Here is a 20815-nt window from a genome sequence, read left to right as displayed (position 1 = left end):
TTAGATGGCCGAATCCCAATTAATTAATGCAATAGGCAATTGATTATCAACTCAGAGATGCAAAGGCAAGTCAACAAACTAACTGACCAGTAAATGAAATACTAAAGGCAAAAAAGAATAGTTTAGTGGACACACCGCATTTATATGAAACATTATTAGCGAGAAATAGAATATTTAATAATCAAATATCGAATATAATTCTCATAATTACATTAGCTAAAGCCAATATAATATATCCAACTATTTTTGAACAAAATGATTTTAAAACTATTTTGAATGAACACCCAGTAGAAGTCCCCATAGTTAGCATTACAGAAGCGTCTAAATTAAGGTCCTCCAGTCCGAAAATATAGTCCACATATTAATAGCCTATCCTAGGGTATAATTCATCTGCAAGAAGATTACTATCTATCCCATGACCACCAACATGTCGCACTACAAATACAAGACGACACCGAAGCCGATTGCAACGATGACATACTGGCAGTCAACGAGTGCGTGTCAACAACCTACGCCTCTGATTGTAAGCTCGCAGCACACGACTTCTGTGCACGAGGATTATACGCTGGCAGCACGGCCTCTTGCTGAACAAAACCGAGCCACCTCGAACCAGTCGCATTAATAGACGGTAATGTCATCATGATCAACGGAAGCACAGCTAAAGTGAGCACTCACGATGGCCCAGGGGTCGTAACAAACGGGATCCACCTCGTCACCTTCCATTTCTCCGCTACCATCAATGGCACAAAATTGCGAATAAGCGGGAGATCATAGGGAAGGCACCAGGCATCATGGGGTCACCTCTACTCAACATCATAAATCATAACTCCACAGGATCAATAACCATAATCTCCATGTCATCAACAACTTAAAAAATGAGTTGGCATCCACAGAAACATCCAAGCACCTGGCCACAGTCGGCGTCGCTCTCAGCATTACCATCAGCAGCTCATCATCATCTGGCTAGTTGTAATGGCAGACTTCGAGAAAGGTGAAAAGGATCATCAGTAGCTATAAGGTGACCGAGGATGGTCTGAAACTTGACACTTGGCATTTTCGACCTCTAACGAGGCACTTCCTTTTAACACTTCCGTCATTGCCACTATTCAAACCACAGACAACGAGCCGGTGTATTCAAAACTATACCCGCACCCTATGGGAGTTTCAGATTTCGTAAACTTCAAAATCAAACAATTGCTAAAAGATGGTATAATTGGACCATCCAAATCGCCATACAACAGCCCTTCTTGGGTCATCGACAAAAAAGGTTTCGACCCCAACGGCAACAAAAACAAATGATTAGTAATCGAATTAAGGAAGCTCAATGAACGAACTATAGCCGATCGATACCCAATGCCGAGTATTCCCATGATCTGGGACAGGCAAAGTTTTTCACGACCCTCGGCCTAAAATTGGGTTACCACCAAATTTATTTAGGAGAACAAATTCGCGCAAAAATCTCGTTCTCGGTCAATGGGGGAAAATACAAGTTCTGCCGATTGCCTTTCGGACTGAAAAATGCGGGAAGCATTTTTCAAACGGCCATCGAAGATTTCCTCAGAGAACACATAGGGAAGAACACACAGGGAAGTTTTGATCATGTCCGAAACATAAGCCCGGTGTTGGAATGTCTGTGCAATGCTAACATGTGTGTTGCTCAAGAAAAGACAAATTTTTTCAAAGAAAGCGTCGAGTTTCTGGGATTCGTAGTAACATAAAACGGGGCCAGAACCGACCCTGAAAAGGTGAAAGCCATGCAGGAATGCCCTGAGCCAAAAAACTTGCCTGTGATCATTTCTTGGTCTAGCCAACTATTATAGAGGCTTTATTAAAGATTTTGCAGCAATAGCTAGGCCACTGACAAACATTCTCAAAGGAGAAAACGGCTCCGTGAGTAGACACATATCCAACAAAATCTCAGTTGAGTTCGATGAAACGCAACGCAATGCTTTCGAAACCTTGAGTATTTTGGCATCTGAAGATGTAATCCTCATGTACCCGGACTTTAAATATGCTTTGATTTGACCACTGACTCTTCTATGGACGGCATCGGTGCCGCTTTGTCTCAAGATGGTAGGCCAATAACTATGATTTCGAGAACCCTCAAGGATGGCGGATCTCATTACGCTATAAATGAACGAGAGTTGCTGGCCATAGTTAGGTTACAAAATTATCTATATGGGACAAATATATTCACCGAACATCTGCACCTTACTTTCGCTGTCTCTGACAGAAATACAAATGCAAAAATCAAAAGATGGAGAGCATTCATTGACGAACACAACGCCAAGGAAAATTTTATGGCCGATGCCCTATCCAGACAAAATGTGAACGCAGTGCAAGATGAGCCTTTATCGACGGTGCAACCATTCACAGGGAGACCTCGTTAACCTACACGATAGAGGCAACTGACAAGCCATTAAAATGCTTTAAACCCAAATTGTCTTAGAAAAGGCACGTTTTCCACTGCAAAGGAAAATGATAACCTTCGGCAAAAAAATTCGCCACATCATTAGCTTCGTGGACAAAGCTTCACTGTTCAACGTAGTTCACTACGATCTTCCAACGCTCGCTAGCTTTCAACACGAACTCGAGTTAAACTTCCTAGCCACTTAGTTGTGGCATTGGAAGAACTATGTGTCAGATATTAATGACAAAAACGATCAAATGGAAATCGTTACGACAGAACATAACCGAGCGCACGGAGCCGCACAGGAAAATGATAAGCAATTCGTGACTACTATTTTCCCAAAATGACTAATTTGGCAAATGAAGTTGTCAGAAATTGCAAAATATGCACAAAAACAAAATATGATAAGTATCCACAAAAACAAACACTTGGAGTCTCACCAATACCTTCATATGCTAGCGAAATGTTGCATATGGACATTTTCCATTTTCCTCCGATAAGAAGTTTTTCCTTACTTTTGTAGACAAATTCTCTAAATTCGCTGTCGTCCAACCAATCCCGTCACACAAAAATTGACTTAATCAGCTGATTAATCCCTAAATCAAAAACGATATTCTGCGATAAGGAAGCAGCATTCAATTCTGAAACAATAGTGTCACTTCTGAAAAATAACTACGACATACACATCGTTAACTCGCCACCGTTACATAGCGTTTCCAATGGTCAGAAATATATCATAGCACCTTGACGGACATAGCTCGAAACCTTAAAAGTGGATAAGAAAGCCAGCGATACAGTTAAGCTAATTATAAGGAGTATTATGGAGAATAACAGGTCAAACCACTCGGTCACGAACCAAAAACCGCCGGATGTCATACATGCCACAACTGTTGAATTTAGACAGAAAATTAAAAAAAAATTGAAAAGTTACAGCAAGCTGTACTTGAAAGATGTAATGCAGCCAGACAGTATAAGGTTTTGAAGTGGGCGAAAAGGTTCTGGTAAAGACGAACCGCAGATTGGGAAACAAGCTATCGCCCCTCTATATTGAAAATAAAGTCGAGGCAGATCTGGGGACAACGGTCCTCATTATTGTAAGAATTGTTCATAAGCACAGCCTCCGTTGACACCGTAGTTTGTTTACTCTGTTTTTTAACGTGTTCTTTTACAACCAAATTCAATTTTTTATTCTCAGGTCCACATAAGTTATCGGTAGTGGAAAAAGCGATTTTCCCTGAACGGAAAACTTAAACATTATAGCCAACAATATAACAAGCCACCACCTGCCTCTCTAACCGAAAGGTTTTTATAGCCTCTGGTCCTTACACACTTCACTAGATTCTCATGCACAAATTTTCGCCCTCATTAAAGGGAGGGTGGTCCATAAGACAATCTAAGGTAGCAGTCAGAAAAATCATTTGTAATAAGAGCTAGCAGCTAAGAGTATATTACTAACCGCACAAACCTTATCTGTTTTTTTATTACAGGATTTAATCTGCAATCTTGTTAATGCTAGGTTTAGAACAGAGTCGGATTATCGACTATTCGCATTCCAATTATATTTCGATAATAGACGGGATGGTATTGGTATGGGAACAGAGGGACTACTTGAGGCATTCAAGTAACCTGACGGAATTTAATGTCATTGCAGATTAAGCCGAAAAACTAATAGAGCTATTCCCACAATCTCACATGCAAAAATTATTAGATCATATTAAGAGCTTACTGTCCGTTATTGAAATACACCATAGAATAGCCAGAAGCCTAAAAATCTTAGGCTCAGCGTTAAAGGTCATAGTAGGCACACCAGATTCCTCCGACTTCAAAAAGATTAGATGGCCGAATCCCAATTAATCAATGCAATAGGCAATTGATTATCAACTCAGACATGCAAAGGCAAGTAAACAAACTAACTGAAGCAGTAAATAAAATACTAAAGGCAAAAAAGAATACTTTAGTGGACACACCGCATTTATATGAAACATTATAAGCGAGAAATAGAATATTTAAAATCAAATATCGAATCTAATTCTCATAATTACATATACAATATATCCAACTATTTTTGAACATAATGATTTTAAAACTATTTTGAATGAACACCCAGTAGAAGTCCCCATAGTTAGCATTACAGAAGCGTCTAAATTAAGGTCCTCCAGTCCGAAAATATAGTCCACATATTAATAGCCTTTCCTAGGGTATAATTCATCTGCAAGAAGATTACTATCTATCACATGACCAACAACATGTCGCACTACAAATACAAGACGACACCGTTGCCGATTGCAACGATGACATACTGGCAGTCAACGAGTGCGTGTCAACAACCTACGCCTCTGATTGTAAGCTCGCAGCACACGACTCCTGTGCACGAGGATTATACGCTGGCAGCACGGCCTCTTGCTGAACACAACCGAGCCACCTCGAACCAGTCGCATTAATAGACGGTAATGTCATCATGATCAACGGAAGCACAGCTAAAGTGAGCACTGACGATGGCCCAGGGGTCGTAACAAACGGGACTCACTTCGTCACCTTCCATTTCTCCGCTACCATCAATGACACAAAGTATGCGAGTAAGCGCGAGATCTGCAGGTCATCAACAATTTAAAAAATGAGTTGGCATCCGCAGAAAAAAACAAACACCTGCTCACAGTCGGCGTCGCTCTCAGCATTACCATCAGCAGCTCATCATCCTCTGGCTAGTTGAAAAAAAGTGGCAGACTTCGAGAAAGGTGAAAAGGATCATCAGTAGCTCTAAGGTGACCGAGGATGGTCTAAGTCTGAGTTCAGCGCCCCGTCTGTTTTGTCGGCAGCAGCAAGTGGCTACGTTAGCACTTATGCTGAGTCAACTTGCCGAGTGCAACCTTGTAGTTCATGGATTTTTGTAGCTTTGGATTTCTGCCTTTTTGTTTAGCTATATGCTTTTCTTGTTTTTTTGACTTCAGTGCTGTGAAACGCGCATATATATAAGACGCTAATAAACATTTATTACCGCCTAGTCCAAGACTAGCGATAGGGGCTTAAGTCACCTCCGCAACATAATAGCTACAAGAAGTATCACCGGTGGACTAGGAGCAGACATCGCAGTCACTAGGTGAGACCGCACAACTTCGTAATTTATATGTGCCTCATTTCACAAATCTGCATATAGTGACATATCCATAGTCGCACCCACACTTTAATATAACTTAGAACATAAGCATTAGCACAAGTATAAACATTTCTAATCTTGTAAACAAAGAGCCTGGTGATAGCATCGACATTGGTCAAGTTCAAACTGTCCCCCTTTGGTAGACATAAACACTTCACTCTAAATATCACGCCACTGCTGACGCAGCTCAAACTTCACTCAATTTTGACTCAAAGCAATTCAAAGCGAAGTTTGGTAAGCGACCGCAACAGTTTGATAAATCAGTTCATATTCGGGAGGCAAATCTGAATATACTCAACAGAAGTAGCCGTTTGTGAAAATAATAAATTGAAATATATTTTTTAAAGTGACTAAAAGTGTAAAACTTAATTATATGTGTCTTCCAAACCAAGGGAAGTATATGGACTTAAGAAGATTGCAATATTCTGTTGCGCATGTGACGTCACAGCCAAAGGCCTTATCCGTGCAATCATTTCGTATTTAAAATGATTACATATGTCAATCAATTATTGACTGTAAATTTCCCTTTTTATAAATTATGTACTCGTCAATACAAGAAATATAATTCTATAAATTGTGACGTCACACTTTATTGTGTTACCGCGCCGTGCGCGTGACCATTTGATTTGAATGCCATTGCCTGCAGGCATTAAAATTTTCTACCTACTTGCGCCGAGACTCGGCTATGCAACAACAACATTAGTGCCCAAATTACGTATGAACGCAAGGATCTCAGAACCTCTAAGAGCTAGAGACTAAAATTTTATATGTAGGTCCTCCTAGAGCCAGCGCAGATCGAGACTGTTTCCGTTAATCGATAACTTACTCAGTTTTCAATCGATAAAAGTCTAAATCGACATCCTGTTCTTTGAGCAAATTGGGTACATAATAAGAGCTAGAGTCAAAAAACATGATATGTTGCTTCTAAAATATTATATATATGTCAAGTTTCTTTCATTTTATACCCATCGCCACTAACCTTTATTGCCAATCAATTTAAGCCACAACTTAAATGCAATTGACTTTATGAGAATACACAAATATTGTATTGTACAATAAGATATACTGTAGAAAATTTCATAAAGATCGGTTATGAAAAAACCAATGTTATATGTAACTGCGCAATTGGATGGGCAGCTAGTGAATACTTGAAGATTTTCTGTATAAATGTACACACACACATCCGTGCGCGACTGCTTCGCATTATAACAGCATGATAATTGGGATTTTTTCTGTAATGACATTTTAGTTCCTTTTTTTCTCATAAGTACTTTGTCTAGTTACAAGGTTTTTTTGCATTTTATTTATTATCACTGCTTATGTGCAGCGAAATTCAAAGAACTATATATTATTTCGAATGTACTTATTTTCCGCACAAGGCACTTATTATAATTTACGAAATGTTATAATGTGGCTTGGCAGTCAACTCGAAATAGTTGTGCCACGCCTGCGATCAAACGAAAAACTAAACTACTTATATGCAAAACGAACGGAATTGAGCTCCGCTCAGAACGATGGGCAGTGGGAGTCAATGCAGGAGGCAAAGGGCCGATGAAGAGAGTAGGCAGCAACTTACAAGGAGCAAACATCATTTGCTCTTAAGCTGTAATTATTATTATTGTTTTCTGCCCTCCTCCCTCCGTTGGAAGCCAAGGGACTTTCACCTTTATCCTGTTTTGGCAGCAAACACAGCTTTCGTACGGCTCTGCGTATGACTCCAATCGCAGTCTGAAGCACTTCAACTCTAGATACCCCTTCAGATCCTGAGATCAGCTCTAAAACTCTAGCTTTTGGCTACTTCAGCGGGGGTAGGTTTTCATCGCTTGCAAGGACGATATTGTTGAGAGCGCTTTTGAAGAAGTGCTAAGTTCTCATCGCGCCAACGGGACCAAAATACTTGTTGGAGGTATGTGACGCGCTGAAAATAGTTGAGCCGATTGAAATTAAGCTTCTTTAGATCAGGCTCAATGTATGAAGGTGGCGCTGTACCCAAGAAGTGTGGGGGTGTCAAGACGCCAAGACCATCGGGATGCTCTAAAAGTGGAAGTAATGGTCGAGAATTCATAATTGCCGTGATGTGGCAGACGGCGTGATGTGGCAGATGTGTGCGCAGCGAATCGAAATCCAAGATAGAAGGGCCGACAGAGCGATTAAAATGATGCTTCGAAGTCTTCACAGCGGCTTCCCTTAGCCCGCCAAAGTGCGGAGAGCGAGGAGAGATGAACGATCATTTAATTGAGTCGGATATGCAAAACATGTGAACAGCCTTGACATGCTTATCACTCAGGAACAGGCGGCTCAAGATCTGCCAGCTCATTCTTAGCGCCTACGAAGTTTGTCGCATTGTCATACCAGATGATTGAATGTCGAGTGCGAATCAGGATGAACCGATTTTGGGCGTTTAGAAACGATATTGTGGACAAATCCTTTTCAAGTACTGACCTTGTAGCGAAGCATATGATCAGGCTAATGTAGCATTTCATGGGTGGCATGCTGCGCACTTTGCTCTTGTAGAAGAGTGGTCCAAAGTAGTTAACGCCAGTGTCTATAAAGAGTTACGATGTGTCGAGACGATCAGCTTGTAGGTCTGCCATTACGTGCTCTGCCAGTCGTGGCTTGGTACGAAAACAGATTGTTCATTTGACAACAATACTGGAGCCTGTCTTACGACCGCCAATAGGCCAGTATTGAAGCCAAATCGAAGCCAATGCGGCGTGAAGTCCAGCATGTGAGCTCCGTTTGTGAATGTGGATTATGATTGCTCGAGTCACATGATGCTGGGGAGGCAATATAATCGGATGTCGCGCTGAGAAGTCCAACGACGAGTTTTTCAGCCGTCTACCGATGAGTAGTAGGTCGTCAAGGAATGGCGCCAGAGAGGGCATTGAGCTAGACGGCTTGGCGGCCTTCCTTCCATCAATGCTTGTAGTCAACGAGAGTAGCACTGACTGCAGCAACAGATGTGTGCCATGATACACGTGGCTTACTGTTACCTCAGCTCCTCGGATTCGATTTACAAACTCGTAAATGTAAGCAAAGACGTATAACAGCTTGGAGAGCGAATTGATGAACTTACAGCTAATAGAGGTATCAAGTTGCGCTGCCGCTCCGAGTAATACGCTGTGTCGAAGTGGGTCATGGGCCCACAACGGAGATCAGGAGAGCTCACTGAGCAGCGCTCCTCGTAAAAGTATATCCGCCGGGTTTAATTCAGTGGAAATATGATGCCATTCCATGTCAGTGGTGAGCTCATCAGCGTAGAAGTTGATCCAGACATTGCTTTAGTGTACAGGCAAGCTCTCATTCCAGTCCAGTTTTTCTCTCCAGAGATTCTGCATCAAGATTTTAGATTTTGGTATTACAGGACCAACAAGGCCAAGGGGGTCGTAAGAACCAGCAATTGAGGACAGGATTAATCGTTTTGTCATTCTCGAAGGTAGCCCAGTGGAGAAAAAGAAAAAAGAAAACAGTCTGAGACGGTATCCCAAACAAGGTCTAAAGTTTTCGTGATATCGCTGCCATCGTTGAACTTAAGCAGCGATTCTCTATCCACTTCCGGTATGTTTTGGAGTACAGTAGCGTCGCTAAAATACCAGTTTCGCAGGTTAACGGTGCCCTTGGCGAGTAGTCCAGACGTTTGCATCAGTATCTCAACTACTCATTGAACACAGTTACCACCAGAGATGAGATCATCCAAGTAGAAATCCTTTTTAACAATGTTAGCGCCTATATGAAATGCTTTCTGTTCATCCATGGCCAGTTGGTGCAAAGCCCGCACTGAGAGAAACGATGCTGGATTTGTGCCGAAGGTGACAGTGTCTACATTGTAAATCTGTATCTTCTGATGTTGAAATTCACGTCACAGTATACATTGCAGATAGGTATCTGCTGGTTTGACTCGTACGATTCATTTTGCATATGTCGCATATGTCAACTGCAATGTACAAAAACGCATCAGTAACGAAAACAGTTTCGGTTGGATGATAGGCTAGAAGCTAGAAGCAACGCTTTGACTGGGGTGGCAAGATGCAACATGCTATGATGTTTGCTTCCGCAGACTCTGCAAGTGCTGCAGCCGCAGACTTTTAGCTAATGTCCCTTTTGCAGGCAAGTTAGGCACATAGCAAGCCGTTTGGCTTCATGAAGGCGCAGCAAGGGCCATAATTTTGCGGTTTTACAAAATAACGTGTATTTATACCATTCCTAGTCACCACAAACGTTCTTCTACTACTGTTGTTCTGGCCTACCTGGGAGTCAGCCGTGCCGTAATTTTGTACCACCTACTCTGCCGGGTCGTAGCCTCGTACCACCTTCTCTACCGGGTCGTAGCCACTTTCCAACTGTACTATTGGGCCGTAGCCTGGCACCAACTGCACTGCCGGGCCGTGGTCACGCACCAAACTCACTGCCGGGCCGTAGCCTCGCATCACTTGCACTATCGGGCCGTAGTCAGCTATTCCCGATGTTAGCACAAGTATGACCACCCGAGAATACAAAGACCAGCAATTTCCTTCATTGATTTCTTTATATACACTTTATTCGCTTGTTCATTAACTACTGTCCTACTGTGTTTCCTGAACTAAGGCCCTGCCGCACTGTCTTGGAGCCCTAGCGCTCCGATGCACTCTTTGCACTTCGTCGCTCACACTGCTCTTCGCTGCACGGCTACTCACCCGCTCGCTAGCGTGCAGTGCGCTCGGCTCGGCCGCTCGACTTCGCCGCGAGCTTTCGAAACTTCACCGCGGAGCTTTTACTCTTCGCCGCCGAATTGAAGTTGCGCTCTCGAGGGCGGTGTTGAGCAACAGATTAGCTACGCACGGTTGCTGCGACGGCCGGCGGTTAAATTCAAACTCAATTCAAACTGGGCTCTTTGCCCTTTACTAGTTACAATACATCGGCACCTTGCCGTACCTGTTCTTATCACTAATGAAATGCTTATATACCATACAATGCTTATACCCTATAATTATAATTATGAACTGTGGGGCCGCCTCACACACCCCCTTACTCCGAAGACGATACCGTCGCTTCCTCGGCGGCGTTTATGACTTCTAGGTCTTCAACTAACCTATCGCCTATCCGTTTGCTTATGTTATTCCCTGCTCTAGCAGTGCAGCTTACAATATATCGAACCTACTCTATTTATTCTTAACTTATACTACGGTTATTCAGTAAAGTCTGCTGTGCACGCTTTTCTTCCACATCCATTGGGTCCGGTGTGACTCTTCGGTCATCTCTTGGTAAAACCGTTTCAGCAGCGAGATATTGGCCTCTCCTTTCGTTCGCCTGGCCCCACTAGGCGCACAATATTAGAGGATATGAGTGCCAGCTTCGCAGCGAAACCATCAGCGCCGTTGAATGGTTGGTGCTGCCTTAACAGAACCATCGAATCCAACGAAGGCCGCCACTCTCGTTTCCGCAGGTTGTAGTGTCTGCCTTGGCCGTTTGATGCGCGCTGGAGATTGGTGTGGACTTGCCAGAATATTTTAACTGGCTACCTTGCGTAGTCGTTTGAATGTCTCTCCTCTCATAGAGACTGACGTTCGATGGATTTGTCATGCATAGAGTAAGTTTATTTATGGGTAATGTTGTGTGCTTGTGCAAATGAATTCATGGCAAGGAAATCAATTTGATGATGCAAAAGTTTAGTGGGAGTGGATGATTGTAACATGAACAAGTTGCCGTCAGCATAGCAAGAACATACACGGCTGCGGTCTTGGCATAGTCTCTATAGTATGCAGAACGAAAAGCGTGGACATATTGAATAATAATATTGCACTAGAGAAACTTATGGGAATAGTCTATTTCAGTAAGTTAAGATCATGGGATCATGCGGTCTTGTCATTGTCTCTATTCCAGTATACAAAACGGGAGTATGTTCTTGGGAGTATATTACGTGTTGATGAAATAGAAACGGGATTGAATATTTCAAGATCATTGGAGTATAGCTCTTGCAAGGGTTTGTAAATAGGGATCGTTAGGATAGTTAAGAAGGGTACCCTGGACGGAAAATCTACATTGAAAGTGTTTTACAAAAACTTCCAGTACTTATGATCATCATCTGCATAATAGGCATAGTGAGATAGAGTCGCGTCTGTTTGCTCACCTTGGCTGCACATGGTTTTAAGACAGGGCTCCCGGTATACGAGACAACTTTGTACTGTTCGTTGTACTGCATATCAGCAGAGAAGCGAAGTGTGAAGTAGAGTAAGTGTGGGGCTGGTCACGGTATGGCTGGCCACGTGTTCGTGCACATGTGCCGCCATCTCTGCTGCTGAATACAGAGAGCATAAGGGGCCTGGTACAAATAATCACGTGGCAGGATGCATGCAAAAGAAAAAGGAGGTTAGTTTTGATTTTTAAACTATGAATACTTACTGGAAGTGATCATTTGACCGTTATGACAAGGCAGCTGGTTCAAGCGTTGTTAGAGTTGTTGCAGACAGTTAGAATTAGATGAGGTATGGCGGAGGTCTGCGTCGAATAAGCTGGACACCTGGCTAGATTCGCCCAAGTCGTCGTTGGACACGATTACTCCCTGTTATTAGTAGCAGTCTCGGCAATTTGTTTGCATGGTTTTCCAGCCGGGCGTTATATTGCTTGGCACAGGAATTGATTATTTCCCGTACTGTAGGGACTTTTGGGTCATTACAGTTTTTGATGTAATAGGGTGTATTGCAGATTAGGCGGAGTGCCTGTGATTGAATGCTATATAGTTTGCGTAAGTGTGTATCGCCAGCACAGCCGAATAGTTCAATACCATAGTACCAGGCATTGGCTATGATTATTTTTGTGAAATAGTAGTTTGTGTAGTAGTATTGTGATAGCTTGGATCTGTTAGCAGGTAGAAGCTATTTGCGTTTGGCTTATTTTGTGAGAATGGACTGTGTGGTTATGCGAACATGGCGTGACCAATTTAGTTTGTTGTCTAGGTGAAGGCCCAAATATTTGTACAAGGCTTTTAGCCGGTATGATATTGTCATTTATACTAATGACAGGAATTGCAATGTTGTTGCGTAAGGTAGAGTGAATATGGGCTGATTAATTGCCATTTACTTGAATGTTCCATTTTTTAGACCATTCAGCAAACTGATTTATACGATCTTGCATGTAGTTGGTGCCAATTTCAGCATTGTTGGCACTGCTCAGATTAGCAGGACCGTCAGCATAAGTCGCTGCTAGACCGTTGATTTTTGAAGCAGGTAGAAGTAGTAGAGTGGATGTGTGTGGCTATGGAAGGTATGTCAGAGACATATATATTGAAAAGCAGTGGCGCCAGTACACTGCCTTGAGGTACGCCAACCAGTATAGGCCAAATATTCGATTTAATTGTTTCGGATTGTGTAGTAGGGGTATAACGGTTGGTAATTGTGCCATCTGTATTATTGCTAAGCACACAGAAGGATCGGTTGGCAAAATAACGAAAGGTTCATGTCGGGAGTTCCCGACTTGGGAATACCCTGAACCCTCTTATACCAACACCAAATAAATTTAAAAAACAAGCTGCCTTGGCAGGGTTTGAACTCGCAACTGACCGCATTACTTGCTGTCGACTCTACTCAACAGCCACACCAGCAAAAAAATACTTTCCCCAGTAGGTCTCAAGCTCGCGACAGACCGCACCACTTGCTATGCCTCTACTCAGCAGCCAATAATTAGGGACTTATGATACAAAAAGGAACTAAAATAGTATAGCAGAAAAAAGTCGCAATTACCATGCTGGTAGAATGCGAAGCAGACGCGCATGAATGTGTGTGAGTACATGCATACAGAAACTCTTAAACTCTTAACTCCCCATCCAATTGCGCAGTTGCATATAACTTTGGTTTTTTCTTAACCGATCTTTATAAAATTTTCTACAGTATATCTTATTGTACCATAACATTTTTGTGTATTCTGAAAAAGTCAATTGCATTTAAATTGTGGCTTAAACTGGTTGGTAATTAAAGTTGGGTTATTTACTTGATTTATAGCTCTGTGGTGGTAGTGGGGTGGTGGCGATAGGTATAAAATGAAAGATACTTGAACTATATATATTGTTCTAGAAGCAGCATATCATGTTTGTTGACTCTAGCTCGTATTATTTACCCAATTTGCTCAAAAAACAGGATGTCGATTTTTATCGATTGCTTGGAAACGGAGATTGTTTTCGATTATTGGAAACAAACTCGATCTGCGGAGACACCGGGAGGACCTACATCTTAAATTTCAAGTCACTTGCTCTTAAAGGTTCTGAGATCCTTGCGTTCATACATACGGATAGACGGACAGACGTACATAGCTAGATCGACTCGGCTATTCATGCTGATCAAGAATATACATAGCTTATGGGGTCGGAGATGCTTCCTTCTGCCTGTTACATAATTTGGATTTTGCACAAATACAATATACTCTTATACCCATTTTTAATGGGTTCAGGGTATAAAAAGAATTTATTTCACGATATTGAATTTTTATCTGTTTATTAGGTTGAATATTTGGATTAAGATAACATTAGATACAGTGGGTTATACCAAAGACAATATAAACACTAAGATGAGTAACCCCATACAACAAAATGCACCTATGTAGCTTAATTTTTTGAAAATTGAGAACGAAAACGAAATCTGTAGCATTGCGCTCTCACATCCGAGAGAACGAAAAAGCTAAAAACAGAATTTGCTCTCAGCTTCGGCTCTGTGATGGCCGTGCAAGCAATTATGTTTGTATGATTGTGAATATACATACATAACAGCATACTTGAATGTGTTGTTATCCACTGTTCTGGCAAATTCTCTGGCTGGCAAAGAAACAATTTTCTTAGTTTTTTAGCGCAGATCACGACCTACCCAAAATTTCTGTTGATATACGAATGCATTTCGTGTACTGAGGTTGGCTTCGTACAAAAAAAATTTGTATATTTAAGTCGATGCAAATATTTATGTAATTTCTTATATTTGAAATTATTAATTAAATTATTATTATTTTTATGTAATACAGAAATAAACTAAGGAAATTAAAGTGCAAATTTGTTGTTTTCAAAGATACATTTAATTAATTTTTATTTCTTTTATTTTATTATTTTTTGCTCGAAATATAAAGAACAAAGCACTCTTTTATTTCCTAATTGGTGAATAAAAATAATATTAATTAAATATAAAGAAATTATGTAAATATTTGCATCGACTTAGAAATACATCTTTTCTGCGGAGCCAACCTCAGTACACAAAATGCATTCATATATCTACAATTTGGATAGGTCACGATCTGCGCTAGAAAACAAACAAAATTAATTTCTTGCCAGCTAAAGACAGAGCAGTGAATAACAACACGCTATTCGCTGAGACAAGAACTTTTCTCGAGCATACACTGTCCAAAAAGAAAAGTGAAATCAATCTATGTGTGCTATTTTCTTAACAAAGTTATTGCGCAAGAAGCGCCTTGTGTAAAAATCATATAAGTTCTTAAGCTTTCCTGTAAAATTAATCGTTAATAGGGTAATATATCATTTAAATAAAGCATGCATGGCCTTTCATCTGGCCTTTGAGGCTTCGTACGGCATGCCTGCCGACTGGTTGTTCGTTCTCCAAAGACCAGACGAACGAATGCCGAAGTCGCGGCTTGCTGATGCTGACACGAGCTACGAAGTTAGTCGCTAGCCTGCCTTCAGCAAAGCTGGTCGATGCTGCTTTGCGTCGCTTCGTTTTCGAAGTACATTGAGCGAAACAGTTTAGAACTTAAGATCGACGCAAATTGATAGTACTTTATCCATGAAATGCATGCTTTATTTTAATGATATATTACCCTAGATATTAACGATAAATTTTACTGGAAAATTTAAGAACTTTTATAATTTTTACACAAGGCGCTTCTTGCGCAATAACTTTGTTAAGAAAATAGCACACATAGATTGATTTCACTTTTCTTTTTGGACAGTGTATGCTCGAGAAAAGTTCTTGTCTCAGCCAATAGCGTGTTGTTATTCACTGCTCTGTCTTTAGCTGGTAAGAAATTAATTTTGTTTGTTTTCTAGCGCAGATCATGACCTATCCAAATTGTTGATATATGAATGCATTTTGTGTACTGAGGTTGGCTCCGCAGAAAATATGTATTTCTAAGTCGATGCAAATATTTACATAATTTCTTTAAATTTAATTAATATTATTTTTATTATACAATTAAGAAATAAGAGAGTGCTAAAAATACAATTACATTTAAAGTCGACCCGAAGGTCATATTTAGTTATGACCCCATTATAATTATAATGGCCTGCTTGCGGTTTGTTTATTGTTTATAATTCGAACAAAAAGTAATAATATAAAAAATAAAATAAAAATTAGTTAAATGTATCTTTGAAAACAACAAATTTACACTTTTATTTCCTTAATTTATTTTGTATTACTTAAAAATAATAATAATTTAATTAATAATTTCAAATATAAGAAATTACATAAAAATTTGCATCGACTTAATTATACAAATTTTTTTTGGTACGGAGCCAACCTCAGTACACAAAATGCATTCATATATCAACACAAATTTGGGATAGGTCATGATCTCCGCTAGAAAACTAACAAAATTAATTTCTTGCCAGCTAAAGCCAGAGCAGTGAATAACAACACATGCATACATACTTTAAAGTTCTTATGCATGTATAATTCACGCATACAACGAAAGGTGCACGCACGCTATTGGCTGAGACAAGAACTTTTCTCGAGCATACACTGTCCAAAAAGAAAAGTGAAATCAATCTATGTGTGCTATTTTCTTAACAAAGTTATTGCGCAAGAAGCGCCTTGTGTAAAAATTATATAAGTTCATAAACTTTCCAGTAAAATTAATCGCAGCAGAACGTCAATTGATTTAGTATTAAACATATAATATCATGCTTCATTTCACTCACATTGTCACTTTAAAATACCTTGTAAATATTCTTAAAACTTACATCACCAATCATCCAATCATCATTTTACCATCACCAGTCTTCTTATAGCCCTACAGCTAAATACGCGCACTGAACTAAATTAAAGTCGGGTCTTATCTGTTTAGAATTAATATTTAATAGATAAAAGTGGGATGCAAAGCAGCATCTCCTCGAAACAGCTACTATTACTAAAATCTAAATATTATTATTATATAATTTAAGTTCTATCCATATAACCAAATTGGTGACCCCCGGCAATCATCACCAACAAGCAAACTCCACGATCATACTGAAGTTTTCGCCCATTCGATTTAGTATCAAAAGCAAATGGACACACTTATATAGCTTTGCTGCGACATACTCACACGAAGATAGACATTTTGTGTAGTTCCACGAAACACATGACGCTTATAATACAAAAAGAAAGACGAGAATAGAGGTCTAAATTTATTTTCTTTTTTTGCGCTGAAATCAATCAGTGCCTTCTGATCTTTACCAACCGAAAAGTTATTATAATAGGGTAGTTACTATTATGTACTTATATGATATTTACAAGGATGTCATTTACAATGATAGGATGTTTAAGTGATACGCCTCGTAGGTAGGTCGTCGGGGTGTGGCCTTCGGAGTGTGTGGCCTTCGGTGGCGCCTCTCTCTGATGGGTTCAGCCATGATCCTGGCGGCCGCGTTCGGCTGCTCCAGCAGCTTGTCGGCGTATCGTCTGCAAAATAAGTTTAATTGGTCTCCGAAATTTGTTAGGCGGAGACCACGTTAGATGTCACGTACCATGGTAGGCCGGCCACCTTACGTGCAGTCTTGGCTAAGACCACTCTTATGCGGCGCAGGGGGTGTGCTGACGCCGTGCCCCAAACTAGGATAGCATATTTCCAGACAGGCGTTATATTCGTTTTTACAAGCTGCGCCTTTGTGGAAACATGCAGCTTGCTTTGAGGCCTTAGTAGCCAGTCTGTCTTTCGAAGCATTCTCAAGCATTTTGCTCTCGTTACAGCGATGTGAGATTCCCATACGAGCCTTCGATCTAGGTTAATGCCTAAGTAACCGAATAACTTCCAATCGTAGCCCCTGGCAACCGTCTGGGACAAGGCAAAGTTATTGGCCAAGTGGAAACTTGGCTGTCCAAGTTTCGACTTTCAGCAGACAGTCCCGAACTGCATTTGTCTTAGCTTGCAGATATTTGTGCAAAGCTAGGAAGGTGGTGTCATCCGTATACGTTGCCACCAGCAGTTTCATCCTCGTGTCGAGAGGTCAGCTGTGTACAGGGCATACATTGAAAACACATTCACATATGCGGTTCCCAAATACTCAGATCAAGTTCACGATATTGTTCAATATTGAGCCTCAAACAAGTCCATTGTAGTGTGTGTATAGTGTTTGTCTAGTCCCTGTGGACCACCGCTTGTCTTGTACTGCAATAGTCGTTGGTCTAGGCTTAGATCTACCAATGCATAGATGATTTCGTGCATTTTTTGCTTTTGCTGCTTAGGCTCGTTGAATGGGGCGTAGATTCTTTCCATGGTAGTTTGTATCTACACCATATATGTATATATATACGACAACATGGGTTTCACTACTTTATGGTACTCGCATCCTCGTAAATACAGTCAAAGCTCCCGTTGCTGCCGTGCCTGCTCAAAACCGTAATGGTTTGATCCACAAATATGGACTGAACATTTGCCGTCAGTGCTTCAGGGAATACGCCAATGATATTGGCTGCAAGAAGCTGGATTAAATTCAACTTTGGCGTTTCGCAGGCCAATTAAGCATATTAATTTTTGGCATTCGCTGAAAAGAGAGTACGTTTATTAATATGCTGGAGCAACTACAACGACAAAGCAACAACAACATAATCATTTGGAGATTTAAATAACACAAGAGGCAAACATTTCTGAAACCAACATACAAACCAGGAACATGCTGGGAGTGTGCCACATTTTATTCTTTAAAAATATTAAGATAATGCAACCAGAGCAATATCTCGAATGAGCATTCCTCAATGCAATCAAGTTGACGAACTCCGTGTTACCAACGCCGCTCAACCGTGTTCTTTTATACACTGGCGTAAATTCTTATTTGTTTAAATCTCCCTCTGATTAAATACATAACAAGTGCACTTTCTGTAGTAATTATGGAAAGGCTAAAGGGTGCATCTGTATGTTCCACTTGAACGAATTAATAGTTGTCAAACTGATAATAATGAATTAGAGTACTGAAGGTGTTTGGTAGTACCCTGGTCTCTACCCAAACTTCCTTGGCGACACCTTTAAGCTGTCTTGGGCAGCCCCTATTTCTAGATCACGTTCGTTCTAATGGTTATGCATAATACAATCAACCTGCCGACGAGATTGAAAGTTCATATTAATTTAATATCACACAAAGTATTACTTAAATGCAAAATAAAAATGAAAGAATAGCTTTATTGCCCTGACTTAACAATAGAAAATTTATGCATCTGGAGCAGCGCTCGGTGCGTTCACTTTTACTATACCTAAAGTCACACCCTCCGGCCAGTCTAAGTTCACTTTGTGCCACATCTGCCGTGGTGGATAGTTGGAGGCGACGCTTCAGGTGTTGTTGCCAATAGCATCAAGTTAGGGCTTGTAGGTCACACCCTTCGCGTTACGTGTGCGTGAATAGCCCACTGGATCCGTGGCTCTTCCAAACAAAAACTATCGTGGGATTAGTTGGCCGACCGGTCTACTCCGGAAATGTGCAAGCACGCGAAAGGGGGCAGCGCGAAAGCGCTTGCAGAAGCCGGCGGGTGAGTTACTTAGTTTTCACCGCTGTAACTCAAATTTTGGTTAACTTCAATATCACTTAGATTAACAGCTCAATATCAACTTTCACTGTTTATTCGGCTCTCCATTCAATGCTTCTGTAATTTGGAAACGATTGCTTTGTGCCCACGAGTTAGAGACACTGTTTAAAACTACCAAATTGTGCAGTTGCCAATCGATACTTCTACCTTCTCCGGCAATGAGATTGAAAGTGAATTTAGCTTCGCCCAACTCTTTATGAGCAGCCTAGTTGAATGTTCTATAGGGCAGACATACGGACCGTTAGAGCGAGGATAAGGGTAAACTGGCGGGATTTTTCATTCATTTGCTTTGCGCTGCGTGCAGGTGTTTGTGCGTGGGAGAGTCAAAATGAGAATGGGAGCCAATGTACATGCTGACGAATCCAATTCTCCGTGTTAAACTTACTGACGCACAACAAAAATAACGTACTTACGATCACGAGCTTTTTGCAATTTACCTTATTATTAAGCAACATCCGACACATGCTCGAAGGTACAATTTTTTATGTCCACACCAGCCATAAACCATTGAGATACGCTTTTACTAAAAAATCAGAAGAAGCTTCTCCACATCAGCTTCTACAGCTAGATTTTATCGGACAACGTCGATAACATTACTACACACACACTCTTTTGCATCGAAACTATTGAAGCCACCATCATCATCGACTACAATAAGATTGCTGCTTCACAAACAAGTTATCCGGAGCTAAAAAATCTACTTAATGACAACACGACTTCACTTCAAATCAAATCTACAACTTACTGCAATCAAGTACTCCAATCTTCTACGATTTTTCAACTTCCGCGGTGCGATCATTTATACCGCAGCCACATCGAAAAAATATTGTCAGCAAGATACATCGCATTGCCCATGGAGGGAGTCGGTTCATCAATTAAACTCATCAAACAGCGCTTTGTGTGGCCTTGTATGCATTAGGATATAGCTCACTTCGTCAATCACTTCCCAAAAATCATTCTCCACTCCAACAATAAACCCTGCCTTCACGCAGATTTGTACACATCAATGTAGACCTCATTGGACGATTACCTCTGTCTGGTCAATTAAGATATTGTCTCGCGATCATCAATCGCTACACAAGATGGCCAGATGCAATCGACATCGACGATATCCAAGCTATAACAGTAGCCACAGAACTCTTCAACTCATGGGACTCGCTTGGGATTTCCACCACGCATTACCATGGACCAAAGCAGACAATTCGAATTCAGGTAATTTCGCGTGCTATCGCGCCTCCTCAGCATTGAACACTTACAACCAGCCGCATACCATACACAGGCAAACGGAATTATCGAACGTTGGCACCGCACAATTGAGGCAGCTATAATATGTCAAAATAGGACCGGCTGGCCATCCAAATCGCCAATGATTCCCCACTGCCTACTCTCAGCATATATGCTCGACATCCAAACAACAGTAGCACAGCTCGTTTACGGCACAACTCTTCGTCCTTCTGGAGAATATTTTAACAACATCAGTCAACTTCAACCACAAACTGTTTTGGCCAAGGA

At 40.9% G+C, this 20815-nt stretch overlaps 1 pseudogene; it reads left to right on the top strand.

Annotated features, from left to right (window-relative positions):
* Positions 1-17477: 17477 nt before the first annotated feature.
* Positions 17478-18595, top strand: LOC138911405 (small ribosomal subunit protein uS14-like; annotated as a pseudogene).
* Positions 18596-20815: the final 2220 nt, after the last annotated feature.

Source organism: Drosophila virilis, chromosome 5 (assembly GCF_030788295.1).
Source record: "Drosophila virilis strain 15010-1051.87 chromosome 5, Dvir_AGI_RSII-ME, whole genome shotgun sequence".
Lineage (NCBI taxonomy): Eukaryota > Metazoa > Arthropoda > Insecta > Diptera > Drosophilidae > Drosophila > Drosophila virilis.
Note: the sequence above shows the minus strand (reverse complement) of the source record. Positions and strands in the feature narration are given on the sequence as shown.